The following is a 15,512-nucleotide window of genomic DNA, read 5'->3' as shown; positions in this document are numbered from 1 at the left end:
TTCTACCATTTCTTCGTACCTTCGGTATTATATTTTTCCATTTGGTCTTTGTTGTTTTTATTTCTGTCATTAATGTGAATAATTTTCAGGAATCTGCCCACCTGCATGTAGTCCTGTAGTGAATGAGGTGGACTAATGCTTTGTGTGGGATCAGGAAAGTGGTGTACTTGATCCACAGTGAGGCACAAGCCTTGGTCTTACATGATTTTCTTTCTTAAACCTGGGTTTAAATATCTAGCAGTTTCCTTCTAAGGGACTATATTTATGAGGAAAAATATGTCAGGGTTATCTGCAGCTCTTCACAGTATGTGAGTAGGTATTTATTGTAGTGTCTTCAGTCACAAATCATGGAGACTTATGTGACAGTGGAATGCAGGTAAATTGGCTGTTTGGAACAAAAAAGAAGTCCTGGTATGTAGGATTTGCCAGTTTACTTGGTATAAATGCTGCTAGCACGGTGGATTTCAAGCTCTCAATTTATCAGTGAATATGCAGCTGGGAAATACTGGCCAGAGCTGGCTCTTGTGCACTGAAACAAGCTGGCTCCTGCGCATCACTGCTTTCTCAGGGTGCATAGGTTCCCAGGAAAGGGAGCTGCACAAGCATTGTCTGGGTTTGCCTCTGCCCCACCCCCATGAATGTGCATTGTGCATGCGTGATTGGTTCATTGTCTAGTGCTTGCATTGGGGGTGTGAGTGCTACACCGGTCTATGGGTGGAGCCAGGATGTGATGTAATGGCAGGAAGAAGGTGTCTCACTCTCTTGGCGGTTTCCGCCTTGCTGGTTGCAGCTGCCATGGACTGTGGCCCGCCATGCCACCCTGCCTTGGAGCCAACTGAGTATGGACTGAAACCTCCATTCCTTTCCTAGCTTTTGGCATCAGGTATTTTGTCTCACGACCAGTAAAAAGTAACTAGGACAACCGTTGTTAGTTTACTCGGTGTCTTGATCTCATTTTCTGAAAAATTTCCTTTTTGCTATGTAGTTGTCACCTGTAGTATTCTGAGGGTGTAGGAGGCACTTGTTTCAAGCTGGGCTCTGGAAAACTTAGATTTGCAGTTGGTTTGACAAAAGAGCACAGTGGACATTCCTTCACATGGATATAGAGTAAACTTATCTGCAGCAAGAGAGAAGCAGGAATAAGAGACATAGGGAGGAAATGTTGGTTTTCCAGTTTTCAGTCAGTGACCCTCTTTATGGATGAATGAGATTGATCTTGCTTGAAGCTAGCTACATGTTATTTAAAAGTCAAAATTTTCACAGCATGAAGGATCTGGTTGAAAATGACAAACTATTCTTTCTTTTCTACACCCATCCTCCCATGTTTTCAGAAATTAACCCCTGGAATCCTGACCTTTTGAATATAAGCTCAAGAAAGGAAATGGTTCTCACATTTAATAAAATTTCTTTGTAACGGTTTGCAATAGGCAAGTGGTTTTCCAAAAATCTTTCCTGGAGACCTACCATCCTTCTAAGACTTTTCTGGAACTGGAAAGGCAAGCACTGTAGAGGGTGGTATTGACTCAAACTGTAACACCAGCAGAGCAGACCTGGGCTTATCTACTTTAAATGTTTCTCTTCCATTTACAACATCACTTGGACAAGATTTTTCCCTTCCGAAGTCTTAAAGCAAAGTAAAATTGTAAAGAGAGTCAACCTGACTCAGTGTCCTTATCACTAACTTCTCTGTTCCTGCTTTTTCCCCAGACATTCGTCCATCTGTTCCCTCTGGTCTACCTGCCACTGCCACCTGCAATAGCAGCTCTTGGGAAAGAATGGGTGCGTTAGAACATATGAGTGTCTGGCTAACTGATAAGGCTAAGGGTGTTTATTATCTTTCTAGTATTATATCTGCATCTCAGTGGAGAACAACCTAAAGCCAAGGAAAGAAACCCTAATGTGGAATTTCAGCTATCTTGCAAGAGGGAGAGAAAGTATATTTTTAGTGCATGTGTGTTGGGTTAGTGAGGTTTTTTTGGGAACATTTAAAATTTACCATGCAGGTGATTGATTAACTTTTGAGAGGTCATAAGACCTATTTTCAGGCCAAGGGCTTGATTTCTTTTCCTTATTCAAAGTCTGGATTTGTGATAGACTAATAGTTTCAGTTTTTACTCTGACTTCCCATAGGCAAGGTACTTGCATGAATATTTAACATTTGCTTTTGCTTTGATTTTAAATAACAAATATGAATGAACTGCACAGCTGTGACTTGTCTCTGCCTTTTAGAAAGAAAAATTCTTAAAAGTTTAGCTGGTTATTTTTCTGGCTCTGAATTTGGGAATGTTTCTAACAGATCTTGCAGGTTTCTCATTGGAGCTGGTATGTCAAAGTCACAGCTCTAGGGAGATACTCAACAGGAAGATAGGCATGTAAATGCAGAGGGAAAACAACAACAAAACAAAAGATAAAATAAAAATAAATCCAGAGGATGCTCCTAAGTATGGTCGTTTATATAAATTTGTAAAGCAACAGGCCTGAGTGTAGAGAGCAGACAAAGCTATACAAATGTGCACACTGGTTGAGAAGTTCTAACTCGTCTTAGGCTGAAAATGGAATAAAACACATTCCTCAGAAACCTCCTGGAGGGGAGGAAGTGTGACATTTTCCACATATGTATAAAAGGTGGAAATTACGTTGATTCCCTGGGGCTTCTTACCGGCCTTAGCAATGTAATAACATGTAGTAGGATTTTGCAATGAACGTCTTCTCTTTGAATGTGTTCACTTAACCCCTAGAATTTGTGTGTAACCTAATTAACAGAATATTGAATAGATCTTCAGTTGATACACTGAAGACAATTGCTAGTTTCAGGGAAAAATAAAAAAAGGTGATTTCATTGTTGGATAAGTACGGAATGTAACATACCTTATGTGCTTTCTTTTCTTTTTTTTTCTAGTCTTCTGTTTTCAGCTCACCACAGAATCAGTTGCAACATCAATTATGAGTTTTGTTTGCTGTTAATCACGTACTCTGTTGGATAAGCTATATGTGAATTTATTATTAATAAATATTTTTGACAAAAATATCTTACGTTAGATTTATAAGTTAAATTTTACCCAATCAATAAATTATATCCTTTTTACATTGTTCCTTAGAAGTTTTCTTTTAGATTTTCTCTTAAAACTTTTTTCATATCATTGACTTACTAGTGTCTGTTATGTAGCACTGTGATTTGATCTTTACTTAAGAAGTATTTTTTTTAAAGTGATGGGACTATCATTGTTTTGTTTTTATCATTCTCTCTGCCACTGAATGCAATTTCATTGTACATGAACAGTTATATGTTTTAGAATTTGACACATCCTCTCATACGAGTTTAGAAACCACATGAGCTAAGATAGTATAACATATAAAATATTCGCCATTTTCTTTTCTCTCTCTCTTTAAAATAATATCAAGGAATACGTCAATTAAGCATTTGCCACTTTTCTTCCCCTTTCCTCAGAGACAGAAATAGCTACAGAAATGAATTGGATGAAACATTTACGGAGTATCTCCTAAGCGTTAACGTCTGAAATATAGAAAACCATATATGGCATTTCCTTTACTCCTCATAGCAAGCCCTATGTGGAGAGGTGTTAACATTCCTGCCTGAGGACTGTAACAGTGTTTCAAGTGGATTGCAAACATTTCACAAAGCAGGACATTTTCTTATGTGTTTTATCTATATTTAAAAAGCTATCGTAGAGAGGTGTGAACTTTAGGCGGACTCAAGTAGTATTTCTGACAGCTTGATTATCTGGTCACTGCACAATTTTTCCAGTGGCATGGAAATTTTGGTGATACAACTTTGTTTCTTTCTTTTTGTGAAGTGAGGCTGGAGAAAATCCAATGAAGGAAATTTGCTAATATTTCTACATTGACTTTTTGCAAATACTAGAGAACAAAATATTTTAGATCCACTGAGGTTGACTTGTTTAAAGCAGGAAAAACAGCTTATTACATTACAAATGTTTATGGAAATCTGACCATGTGTGTAATTTACTTGCTGTTTTTAAACTTTCTGCTATCATAAAAAGAGTTGTCAGGGACTTTTGGAAGGGGATGTGTATAAACTTCACGGAAACATCCAGCATAGGTATTATCAATCCATTTTAATATCTGAAGCGACCTGCAGGATAAAGCCCTGTGGCAGGTTACGTATGTGGCCATAGATATCCTAATTCCAAACCACAAAATTTTTAAAAAAGTTTTATTAAGTGCAGCATACACCATCTTCTATGTTTAGTCACAAAATGAACAGTAACATATCTAATTATTGTGAATGAGAACATTATGGTACATGTGTATATATTTCTTGTTCATGAATTGCAGTCTGGACTATTTCTGAATTGAGTAAATGTTCTGAGACTTGCTTTAAAGTAACACTGGGCAAGAAGTGAAACTCTTTCCCAGCAGGGGCCTAAACTCAGGTTTGCCCACCCAGAAGCTAAGGTTCTTAATGACCATGTTTAGTCAGTAGTACACCAATTGACGACAGTCACGAGTTTATCACCAGAAGCATTCCAATCCTGCTGGCATCCCCAAAGACAACCACCACACACGATTGGGTTTCCAGTGCCAACAGGGACAAGTGAAGGGGAAGATAGCTACCTTTAATTCTTAAAAAACTGATTCATCAGTTAGTGTTCTTTTTAGTTATTCATAAGAAACTAGACTATATTTCTAGGTGTCCTATCAACTAATCAATTATAAAAATCCGTTGAGAAAAAATGAATAGACAGTCTTATTAGTTTGGTTGCATGTAACACAGAGATACTTTTTTTAAAGTTTTAGAATAGAAATATATGGTGAAATTTCATTTCCCAAGCCATACCTACAGCCGGTTAATCCTCGAATATCATTTCATGAAGCAACTATTTACAGTAATATTCCTTGCTACCGTCTATATATTCCCCACACCAGCAGCACTGGCATCTTTGGTTGCTTGTTAGCAAGAGTAGAGTCCTCTCCACATCTTCTCAATTAGAGTCTACAGTTTAACAAGGTCCACAGGTGATTCACACATACATTTCGGTTTGAGAAGCACTGCTGCGAGGCAATTTTGGGCTCTGTGGCAGATTAAAAAATAGTGGGAATGTTTCAGCCCTGCCCTGAGCTTGCTTGTAAGGGCATAACTGCAAACCCATGAACTGGCAATTAACAAAAGGCAGCAAGAGTCCCGTGCCAAGCCAGTGGTACCACACATGGGCTGTAAGTGTTGGGACCAGTTAATTAGGTGCACCAGGAAAGATTTTAAACCTATTGCTTTCTGGTACTTCAAATTATACTTTTCACAAGCCGCCATAGACTTCTGCACCCTTAGAGGGCAGTGTGGTATAGTAAAAAGCAGATTGCATTCCACCCTCTCCCCAGGTTTCTTCTTAATAGCCTTGTGACCTTGGGGAATTAATTAATAATGTCTCTGAGCCTCAGTTTTTGGAGAAATAGGAAATTCATAGGGTTGTTGTGAGATTAAGAGCAAAGTTAACACAATGTCTGACTCATATTTGTATTCAGTTTCTCCTGCCGCCTTTCCCTTGTCTTAATTCATAGTGACAGTGAACAGATCTGTACAGTTTATTGACCCTCAAAGAGTGCTCCATGTTTTATTGAAGCAAATAAGTTTGCAAGTGATCCTGGCAGCGGCTAGATTGACAGATTGGTATGTTCCTAGCAGGTGATGCTTTTGCCTGCTCTGTGCCCTGGAAAGGGAGGGAGCATTCTAACCACAGTACTCCAGTGGCCTACAGGAAGGCAGAGCATGGCTCTGAGGTGGAGAGACCTTCCACAGACATGGATCAAACACAGCGACTCTTAAGCACCGTGCACACATTAGAGTCTCTTGCAGATTTGTAAAACCTGCTGTGCCCACAGACCACTCCAGAACACTGAAATAGACCCACTATGGTTGGAAAGGGAAAGACATCACCCCAGGTGATTTTAATGTGTAGCTAAGATAAAGAACCACTGTAAAGGTGCATCACAGACTTTATACCACTGTAAACCATTCATTACTGGCTTAGCACTTAAATGCAAGTTAGTGAAACTTTTCTGTTACACAAACTGTAGTTCCCTCTGTCAATAAACTCATTGATTCTTGTTTCCAAGAAAGCTTTAAATTCAGTTGGTGTCAGGGTGTGACACCTGGGAGGTGGGGTGGGAAGAAATATAGTACAAGCTAAGTTTATTTTTCCAAGCACTGTGATATTTGGAAACTTACTGGTCTTATTCCATGTACTTTATAACACTTAGAATACTTTGCAATATAAAGCTTATTTGCTTAGAAATTTGCATTTCTAGTTCCTCTTTGTCTTTTTGTGATAGAGAAATCAATTATCCTCAGGCTTTGCTGGGGGAAGAGCTTAATTTGTAAATATTTGTATGTTTCTTTAAATTAGTGACTCTGTACATTCAACAAAATTTAGTCCATAAAAACACGTAAGTGCCCATCAAATATAATTCAAATTGGTTAAAGTGTGCTAGTGGGTGTTGGTGTGGTTCCATGAAGCTTCTAAAACCTGAAGTTTCAGAAGCAATAAACACATTTGATGTTGGTGAGCAGAACTTCCTTCCAGATTTGAAGTCAGGATTAATCCAGTACTTCTTTTAAAAATTATTTTTATTTTTATTTTAAAGGAGATAAAATTAAACACAACAAAATAGAACAAAATAGGACATAAGAAAGCAATGTAAGAGATATAAATTTCAAAGCTAGACAACCTAAGATCTTCACTATCTATCATATTGTCTCTTGTTTTCTTCCAAATAGTTGTCTATGTCTTAGCATACAAAGAATTCATTCAAAACAACATAGTATAAAACTGATCCGAACAGAATGAGAGTGGCATTTTAGGTCTTGAAAACCAGACCACAGGGAAGTCACTAATGGCTGTTGTAGAGTCTCTCATTCTCTTCAAGGTAGCTGTCCATACTTTCATGTATATTGAAGTTCAACAAAACAAAACAGGCTAAAATAACACCATTAATTAGAACAAAGCAAAACAGGGATAAAAGTATTTGCCTTCAAAGAGATGGTAGAAGGAAATCCCCCCTATTTACTGCATGCCTATGGCCAACCTCTCAAGGGATGTCCGGATCACTGGCTCCCATTTGCTAATAGGAGAGGGGGGGAGATGTGATGTTTGATTATCAGCCCACGTGCTGGCAGGCTCACAGTCACTCACCATGGGGGAGGGGTTGCTTGGTTTCCTGGCGCTTCAGGTCCCAGCATGGCATGGGTCCCAATAAATGCAGGTGGCTTCCATCCTGGGCCACCATAGCCTGCCACACTCACAGCTGCTCACAGGTGGGGGGAGGGGTTGCTTCAAGCTGTTTCTTTCTAATGAATTGATCAATTTCATTGCCCAAGTTCTGAAATGGCCAACAGACCATAGAAAGACATCTCTTTAGGCTCTTGCTTGAAACCAACAGCGTCAGGAAGCTGCCGGCCTTGATTCAGGGCCAGTAATCCAGTGCTTCTTTTTGTACCTAGGTAGCAAGGATTCAGTTTGCATTAGCACATGAGAGAACAGGGTCAGAGTGTAGTCAATATGTCTGGAAATGTTGCCATACACTAGCTGGCCATAACACTAACAGGCTTCAATCTTTTTGGAAAACTGAAAACAAGATAATAGTGTATTTTTCAGTTTATATAGATGATTGCAGGGGTTTGTGACAGTTTTGACATGTTTCTCATAATCCTGTGTTTTTCTCAGGCACATGAATGGGAGTGGCAGGGCCAATGCAGGGAGTGTTATAAAGAACCAAGTGGTTTTTACTGTTTAAAAACATCTGTAGAACTTTTGAAAATGACAGAGAAATCAGATGAAATAACTGAAGTACATTAGTGAATGAGAACTATACACATTTTTAACATACAATGTTATCATTTCATCAGTGTGTGTACTAAAATCTTACATGTACTTATCAAAATCTCAGTATATTTTATTTTGTGGCATGCTACTAATAATGGCTTCTTTTGCTTAGCACAGTGTCCTCTAGGTCTATTCGTGCCAAGGCAAATGTCAGGGCCTTCTTTTTCAAGGATGAACTATTTTCAGCATGTATGTATATGTATATATGTCCATATATATATATATATATATATATATATATATATATATGTATATAAAAAGAGAGAGATAGAAAGAGATTGCACAGTGATAGGTATTTATATTGCTTTTCTATATTGCCTAGTAGAAATAATGCTACAATCAGTGTAAAAGTGCAGATACTTTTATAAGGTGGTGATATCATCTTCTTTGGGTATATACTTAGAGGAGGAATTGGTTGGTCATATGGTAGTCCTATTTTTAAAAGTTATCTATTGAAATATTATAGATATGCATATTTATGGAGTTCAACAGATCATTGTGACTTGTTTAGACTAATCACCAAATTAAACCAAGAAATCCATCCAACATGCTAAACATTGAATAACTTCTATGATGAGAAAATTCAAGATCTATCCTCGCCAGCAACACTGAAATGTGCAGTCTTTACCATACTGAGTCACAGATCCTAAAAACCCCATCTTGAGTTTTTTTTACCCTTTAATAATCATTGCCCACTCCCTACCCTCTAGCCTCTGATAACCACCATTCCATTCTCTGCTTCTATGAGTTCAATTGTTTTATCTTATTTTTGTAATGTGCAACTTTGTTTTCTTTTTGTGTTTTGTTAGTACATAAAGTAGCACATAAAATACACAGTTATTACACTTATAATGAGGATAAACACATCTTAAATACATATACATGACACATCTTAATTCTTTTTTCACCCCCTACCTTTTCCTTTTTGTTTCCTCTCTCCAATTTTTGATCCCCTTCCCATTTGTAAAAGTTCTACTTTAATTCTTTAAATTCAGTTATTTTCCATCTCCCTTTCCTTCCACCCTCCAACCTCCATCTCTTTTTCCAATTTCCATTTGAAAATAATTTCCCTAGTTCTTGTCAAGTGTCTTTTATTTCGCTCTTTAGTTATATTTTGGGTTTCTCATATAAGAGAAACTATGCCACGTTTAAGCTTTATGTGTGATTTATTTTATTTAATTTTTATTTTATTTTATTTTTGAGACAGGGTTTCATTATGCAGTTGAGGTTGGCCTTGAACTCACTGCAGCCCATGCTAGTGGAACTCATGGTGATCTCTCTGCCTCAGTATCCTAAGTGTTGGGGTTACAGGCATGAGACACCATGTACCATGCTCAGCAATTTCATTTAATGTTGTGGTCTCAAAGTGCACCCATTTTCCTACAAAGGACTTAGGTTTATCTATTTATGGCAAAGTAGTACTCCATTGTGTATAAATGCTACATTTTCTTTGTCCAATCATCTGTCAATGAGCATACAGTGCATTTCCAAGATTTAGCTATTATGAATCCTGTTGCTGTGAACATGGATATGTGCATATCATTGTAACATGGTGATTTTACCTCTTTTGGGAAAATACCTAGAAGGTTGATAGGTGGATCAAATGGAATTTCTATTTTTAGTTTTGGATGAATCTCCGCACTGATATCCATCATGGCTGTCCTACCTCCCACTCCTACGAACAGTGTAGAAGAAGAATTCCTTTACCTCTGCAGCCTCGCCAGCATTTGCTATTATTTGGTTTCTTGATAACTATTTTTTCGGAGTAAGATGGTATCTCAGTGTTGTTTCAGTTTGTAGCGATGCTGAGCATTTTTCTTGTAATTATGCACCATTTGTTCTCTTTCTCTTCCTCTCTGCCCTCTTCTGCTTCCTCCTCTTTCTTTTTTTGCTTTCTCCTCCTCTTCTTCCCCTTTTTCTTCTTCCTCCTCATTCTCCTTCTTTTTGTGTATTTATTTCATTTGCCCAGAATTTTGATTGAGTCTTTTATTTTGGGATGGGGCTAATGCTTTTGAGTTCTTTATATATTCTAGATGTTAGTTCTCTGTACGAGGAATAGCTGCCAAAATTTCTTTCATTTTGTAGGTTATTTATTTTCTCTGTTGATTATTTCTTTTGCTATGCAAAAAGCTTTTTAATTTGATATAATCCTGTTTGTTCGTTCTTGGTGCTGTTTTCTGTGCAACTAGAATTCTGTTCAGGAAGTTCTTCCCTATGCCAGTGACTCAAAGAGTCTTACCTATTTTATCTCCAGAAGGTTGTTTGGTTTTAACATTTAGTTCTTTTATCAATTGTAATTTTGGATTGATACATGGAGTGGGATATGAGTCTAAATTCTGTCTCCTGCATGTGGATATCCACTTTTCCTAAAATCACTTATTAAAGAGGCTATCTTTCCTCCAGTGTGTGTTTTTGGACCCTTTGCCAATGATCAAATAGTTGAATGTGCTTAGATGTGTTTCTGTATCCTCTGTTCTGTTCCACTGATCCTCATGTCTGTGTTTGTGTCAGTACCATACTGATTTTTGTCATTGTAGCTTTATACGTTAGCTTCAAGTCTGGAACTGTGATACTTTCTGCTTTGTTCTTTTTACCCAGAATTGCTTTTGCTATTCTAGTGTCATATGAATTTTAGGATTGTTTTCTCCAGTTTTGTGAACAATGTTGGTATTTTGATTGGGATTATATCAATCTGTGTATCAGTTTTGTAAGTATGGTCATTTTGACTATATTAGGCCAGCCAATTGAGAAACTGGGGCTGTATTTCCATTTTCTGATGTCCTCTTCAATCTCTTCTTTCGGGGAATTGTAGTTCTCACTGTAGAAATCTCTCACATTCATTTTGGTCAGGTTAATTCCTAAGTGTTTAATTTTTTTGCTGCTATCGTGAACCATAGTTTCCTGATTTTTTTCCCAGTGGGTTCATTATTAGTGTACAGGAATGCTATTAAGTTTTACAGGTTGTTTTTGCATCTTGTTATATTACTGAATTTAGTTGTTAGAGTCAAACTATCTTTTGGTGGATTTTTGGGGTCTTCTATGTAGATTATCATATTATCTGCAAATATGGTGATTATTTGACTTTTTCTTTTCCTATGCATATAACTTTTATTTCTTTTTATTGCCTAGTTACTCTTTCTGATGTTTCAAGTACTCTGTTGGACAGGTATAGTGACAGTGAACATACTTGTGTTGTTTCTGGTTTTAGAGGCAAACTTTTCAGTTTTTCTCCATTTGTTGCAATTTTGGCAGTAGATTTGTCATAAATGTCTTTTATTAGCTTGAGATAAGGTCCTTCTATGTCTATTTTCTTCAGTGTTTTTTTATCATGAAAGAACACTGGAATTTTTGTGCTTGCTTCTATGTGATATACTATTTTTATTTATTTGATTTTTAAAATTTTACTTTGAAAGTAGTAAAAATACAACAGAACAAGATGGAACAAAGCCAATCAAGACAATGCAGTGAAATTGGTACAGAACTTCACAGTAGGATCCCGGGATGGTAGTCATAGGTACTATGGTATATCTCATTATCTTCACAATAGTTGTCTAGTCAATTAGGTATTGTGAAATCAAACAAAAAGCAAAACATTATAAAACCAATTAAGGGTATTGAATAGAGAAAAATAACATAACAAAACAAAAGAAAACAACCTTTGCCTTTAAACAGAAGATAGAAGGAAATCCCCCATATTTGCTATATTGTATGTGGTCCTCCTCCTAAGAGATGCTGAGACATCTATCCCCAGTAGCTACAGGGGGCAGGGAAGGGTGTTTGATTCTCAGCCCTCATGCCGGTAGGCTCATGGGAGCTGCTGGTTCTCAAGAGGGTGGAAGAATAAGCTGCCTAAGTCCCACCATGGCTGGATCTCAGGAGCGCTGGTTCTCCTGCTGGCCCATGCCTATATTTATTTATTTATGTATGTTGAACCATTCTTGAATCCCTGGTATAAAGCCTACTTGGTCATGATATGTGATCTTTTTGATGACTCATTACTTTATGCTTGCCAGTGTCTTGGTGAAGATTTTTGCATCTATATTCGTTATCGACATTGGCTTATATTCTCTTTTTTGGTCAGAACCTTATCTGACTTTGAAATCAAGGTAACAGTAGCTTTCAGTAATAACTTTGGGAGCCACCTTCCCTTTCAATTTCACTGAAGAGCTTAAAGAATATTGGCATACTATCTGAAATTTTTGTGAAATTCAGCCATCAATCTATCTATCTGGACCTGACTTTTCTTAGTAGTTTTTTTTAAACTACTGCTTTAAACATTATCTGTTTTTGGATTATTCAGTGATCCGGCCCATGGATCAATCCATGAGGTGTACCTGGAGGGGGAACGGGGATTAAATAAACACATGGGGGAGACAGAGAGAGAGACTGAGGCAAGTCGAGAGAATCCAATTAAGCCCCATTTATTCCGGAAGTGATCACATCTTTTATAGGCCAAGGGCAGGCTGGTGGGACAGGAAGAGGCCACGGGGATGAATACAACAGGGTCATCATCATGTCCAGGTATGTGACATAAGCAGGGGAGGATTATGGTTAATGTAGGCAGACGCATTGTGCCCATAGGAGAGAGAGAGAGGCAGGGAGGCAGCAATGGGGCTGTCGCGCGGCTCCCTACAATTCAGGGTTTAAAAAAATCTTCTTGGTTTAGTTTGGGAATTCCTGTGTGTCTAGGAATCCACCCATTTCTCCTCAATTTTCCAATTTATTGATTAGAGGTTTGCAAAGTAGTTGTTAATAGTCTTTTAAAAAAATTTCAACAGTGTCCATTGTGTCACCTTTTTACTTTCTGTGTTGACTTGAATCTTCTGTCTGTTTTATTTTTGGTTAGATTGGCTAAGGGTTTGTCTACTTTTTAAAAATTTTTTCAAAGAACCAACATTTCAATTCATTGATTCTTTATATCATTTTCTTGCTTTCCTGTTTCATTAATTTTGTTTTGATATTTATAATTTCCTTTTTTGCTAGCTTCTGATTTTGATTATTTTTGTCTTTCTAGGACCTTGAGGTGCACTTTTAGGTTATTCATTTGGGATTGCTTTCCTTTTGTGATGTGGACATTCACAACTATATATTTCCATTACCACTGCTTTCATCGTGTCCCATAAATTCTGGTACATTGTACTGGCATTACAAGTTGTAAAAAATTGTGTTATTTCTTCCTTAATTTCTTCTGTAACCCATTGTTTATGTAAGACTATGTTGTTCAGTTTCTATGATTTGCATAATTGTTGTGTTTTCTTTTGTCATTATTCCTGGTTTCACTGCATTATGATCTAGAAACATGCATGATATAATCTGAATTCTTTCATTTACTTAAGCTTGCTTTATTGACTAGTATATTTTTCGAGAAAGTTGCATGTGTTGCTGAGGAGAATATGTGCTCTGTTGTTGGATGCAAGACTTTCTAGACATCTATTAAGTCCATCTGTTTGAAAGTGTTATTCAGCTCTTATAAATGGCTCATTACACATTTCTGCAAGGATGCCCTACAGGACTTCAAGCTCAAAAGTAAACTTCTGATAGATAAATATGATATTTTCATGTTGAAGAGTACCTAAAGAAACTCATAATTATTAAACCAGCACTCCAAAAAAGTTCTCAAGCTTATTTTTGAGAGAAACAATGAAGCTAACAATAACAAAAAAGTCTAATAGAATGAATATGCCAGGGAGAGTGAGCAGTTAACTAGAAGAAAATCAGTAACAGGAAAATAAGGCAATGACAGAAATAAGTCATTACTTATCAGTAATAACTCTCAGTGTGAATGATCTAAATACCCCAAGCAAAAGACAGACTGGAAGAATGGATCAAGGAACAAAATGCTGTATACAAGAAACACATTCAATAAAAAATAAACTTACAGTCCAAAAACTGAAGGTTAAAGAACAGTATTCTATGCAACAAAAACCCTATGTTTCTATTTGTTTGCTTGTTTTTGTTTTGAAGCTTATGGGTTGATTTTAGTGGAAAGCTTTGCTTCTAGCTTGGCAATCTCTTTAATTAATGTCTGCTTTTCAGTGGTGTCTTCTGGGGATGGCTGATAATTGGTGTTTGTCTCTGCCCAGTATCCAATCACCTTCATTTACTTAGGATGGGAGGTTGTAGCATATTTTTGTCCAGTTTCCACTTCTCCAGGAATGAGCCACAATATTATTAATGACCCCCAAACTATCCAGATATTGGTATCCTTTTACCTTTTAATTTTTTTAACGCCAAGTACATTTATTAGAAAAGAAGAAAGTGATGAAATATCCTCATATCTTTCCTTGACAAATTAAAAATAAAAACAGAATAAAACCAAAAACAAATAGAAGAAAATAATAAAGATCAGAAAACACAATCCTTTATCAAATTGCCAACATCATTTTTCATATAGATTAACATTTTGATTCTTCAGTTTCTGTAAAAATACAAAAGACTTAGAATAGTTTAAACAACTTTGATAAAGGAACAAAATTAGAGCTCCAATCCTCCCCAACCCCCTGACTTTCACAGTTATAGCAACCATGATAAAACAGAATTGATACCAAGATAGACAAGATATCAAGATACTGGCATCCTAAGAAAATCAATTAATAGCAATAGTTGTGTCAAAATGCCTATAGTAATAAACCAGCATCAATTGTAGAATCAAATACAAATCAAAATTGACAAACCCTAAGAATCAGTGATCAATAATGTACCAATTTAACCATAGAAAAGGGATATATATTTATAGTAGGAATAAAAAGGCAAACCAATCATCAACCTTCTATAAACATTTGGTAAATATAACTTTACCTCTACTAACAACAGAACAGTATTCAATAGCAATAGCATGAATATAACTAGCTATTTAGATATTTATAAAGTTTTGTGTTTATACCAGTAAATGTAAAGCAGGTGGGCAAGCAGAGAATGAAACAAGAAAAATTTGGAAAAATCAGTGAGATACGAAGTGGAGAAAATAGTGAGATGGTGGGTCCTTTCAAGGAGCAAAAGAAATGAGTAGTTTTAAAGAACAATTGCAGGAGAGAATGAACATAAAAAAAATAACAAGAATAAACAGAGCAAAATACAGGAAATAAAAGAAAGAAAAGAGGGAAGAGAAAAAAGTCAAAAAGGAAAAGAAAAAGGAAACTAAAAGAGGCCAAAGGGAAAGAAAACCCCAAGAACCCCATGTCCCAATGAATGAAAGATAATAATAATAAAAAATAGAAAAATATGAAAAGATTGAGTCAGAAAAAAAATTTCTCTATTTTTGAATGAGTGTTTTCCTACCCAAGGTCTGCAGTCTTTGGGTCCAGCCTGCCATGATTTTCTTTGCCTAGTTTCAGAGTCTATGGGTTTTTGAGATGCTGTCTCTACACCAGAGGCCCCTCTGCCCATTAGCCCCAGATTGGGGTTGCTGTCTTAGCCAAGGCATTTCCTTGCTACCTTTGATGGGAAATTTGATCATCCCTCTCCTCTCTGCTGGATACAGGTCACAGGGTGGGAGCTGAAGCAGACTGTTGGACCCAATGTAGACAGTAACGGAGTCTGGTTGTTCCCTTGTCTTCTCAGGTCTTATCCTTGCCCAGGATCAGGTTGGTTGGTTAGTTCTTGCTTCTTCTGACTTGTTCCAAGGGGAGGCACAATGTGGAGCCAGCTTGGAGT

General features: G+C 36.9%; 1 non-coding gene across 1 annotated transcript; it reads right to left on the bottom strand.

The window, feature by feature from the left end:
- Positions 1-7,312: 7,312 nt before the first annotated feature.
- On the bottom strand, positions 7,313-7,450 carry LOC111753729 (small nucleolar RNA SNORA2/SNORA34 family). The gene has a single exon (XR_002788523.1). It is a non-coding gene; the product is annotated as a small nucleolar RNA SNORA2/SNORA34 family (small nucleolar RNA).
- Positions 7,451-15,512: the final 8,062 nt, after the last annotated feature.

This window comes from Cavia porcellus, unplaced genomic scaffold (genome assembly GCF_034190915.1).
Source record: "Cavia porcellus strain 051 isolate PalLab524CR breed Dunkin Hartley unplaced genomic scaffold, mCavPor4.1 scaffold_21, whole genome shotgun sequence".
Classification (NCBI taxonomy): Eukaryota; Metazoa; Chordata; class Mammalia; order Rodentia; family Caviidae; genus Cavia; species Cavia porcellus.
This window is presented reverse-complemented; position numbering and strand designations above follow the sequence as displayed.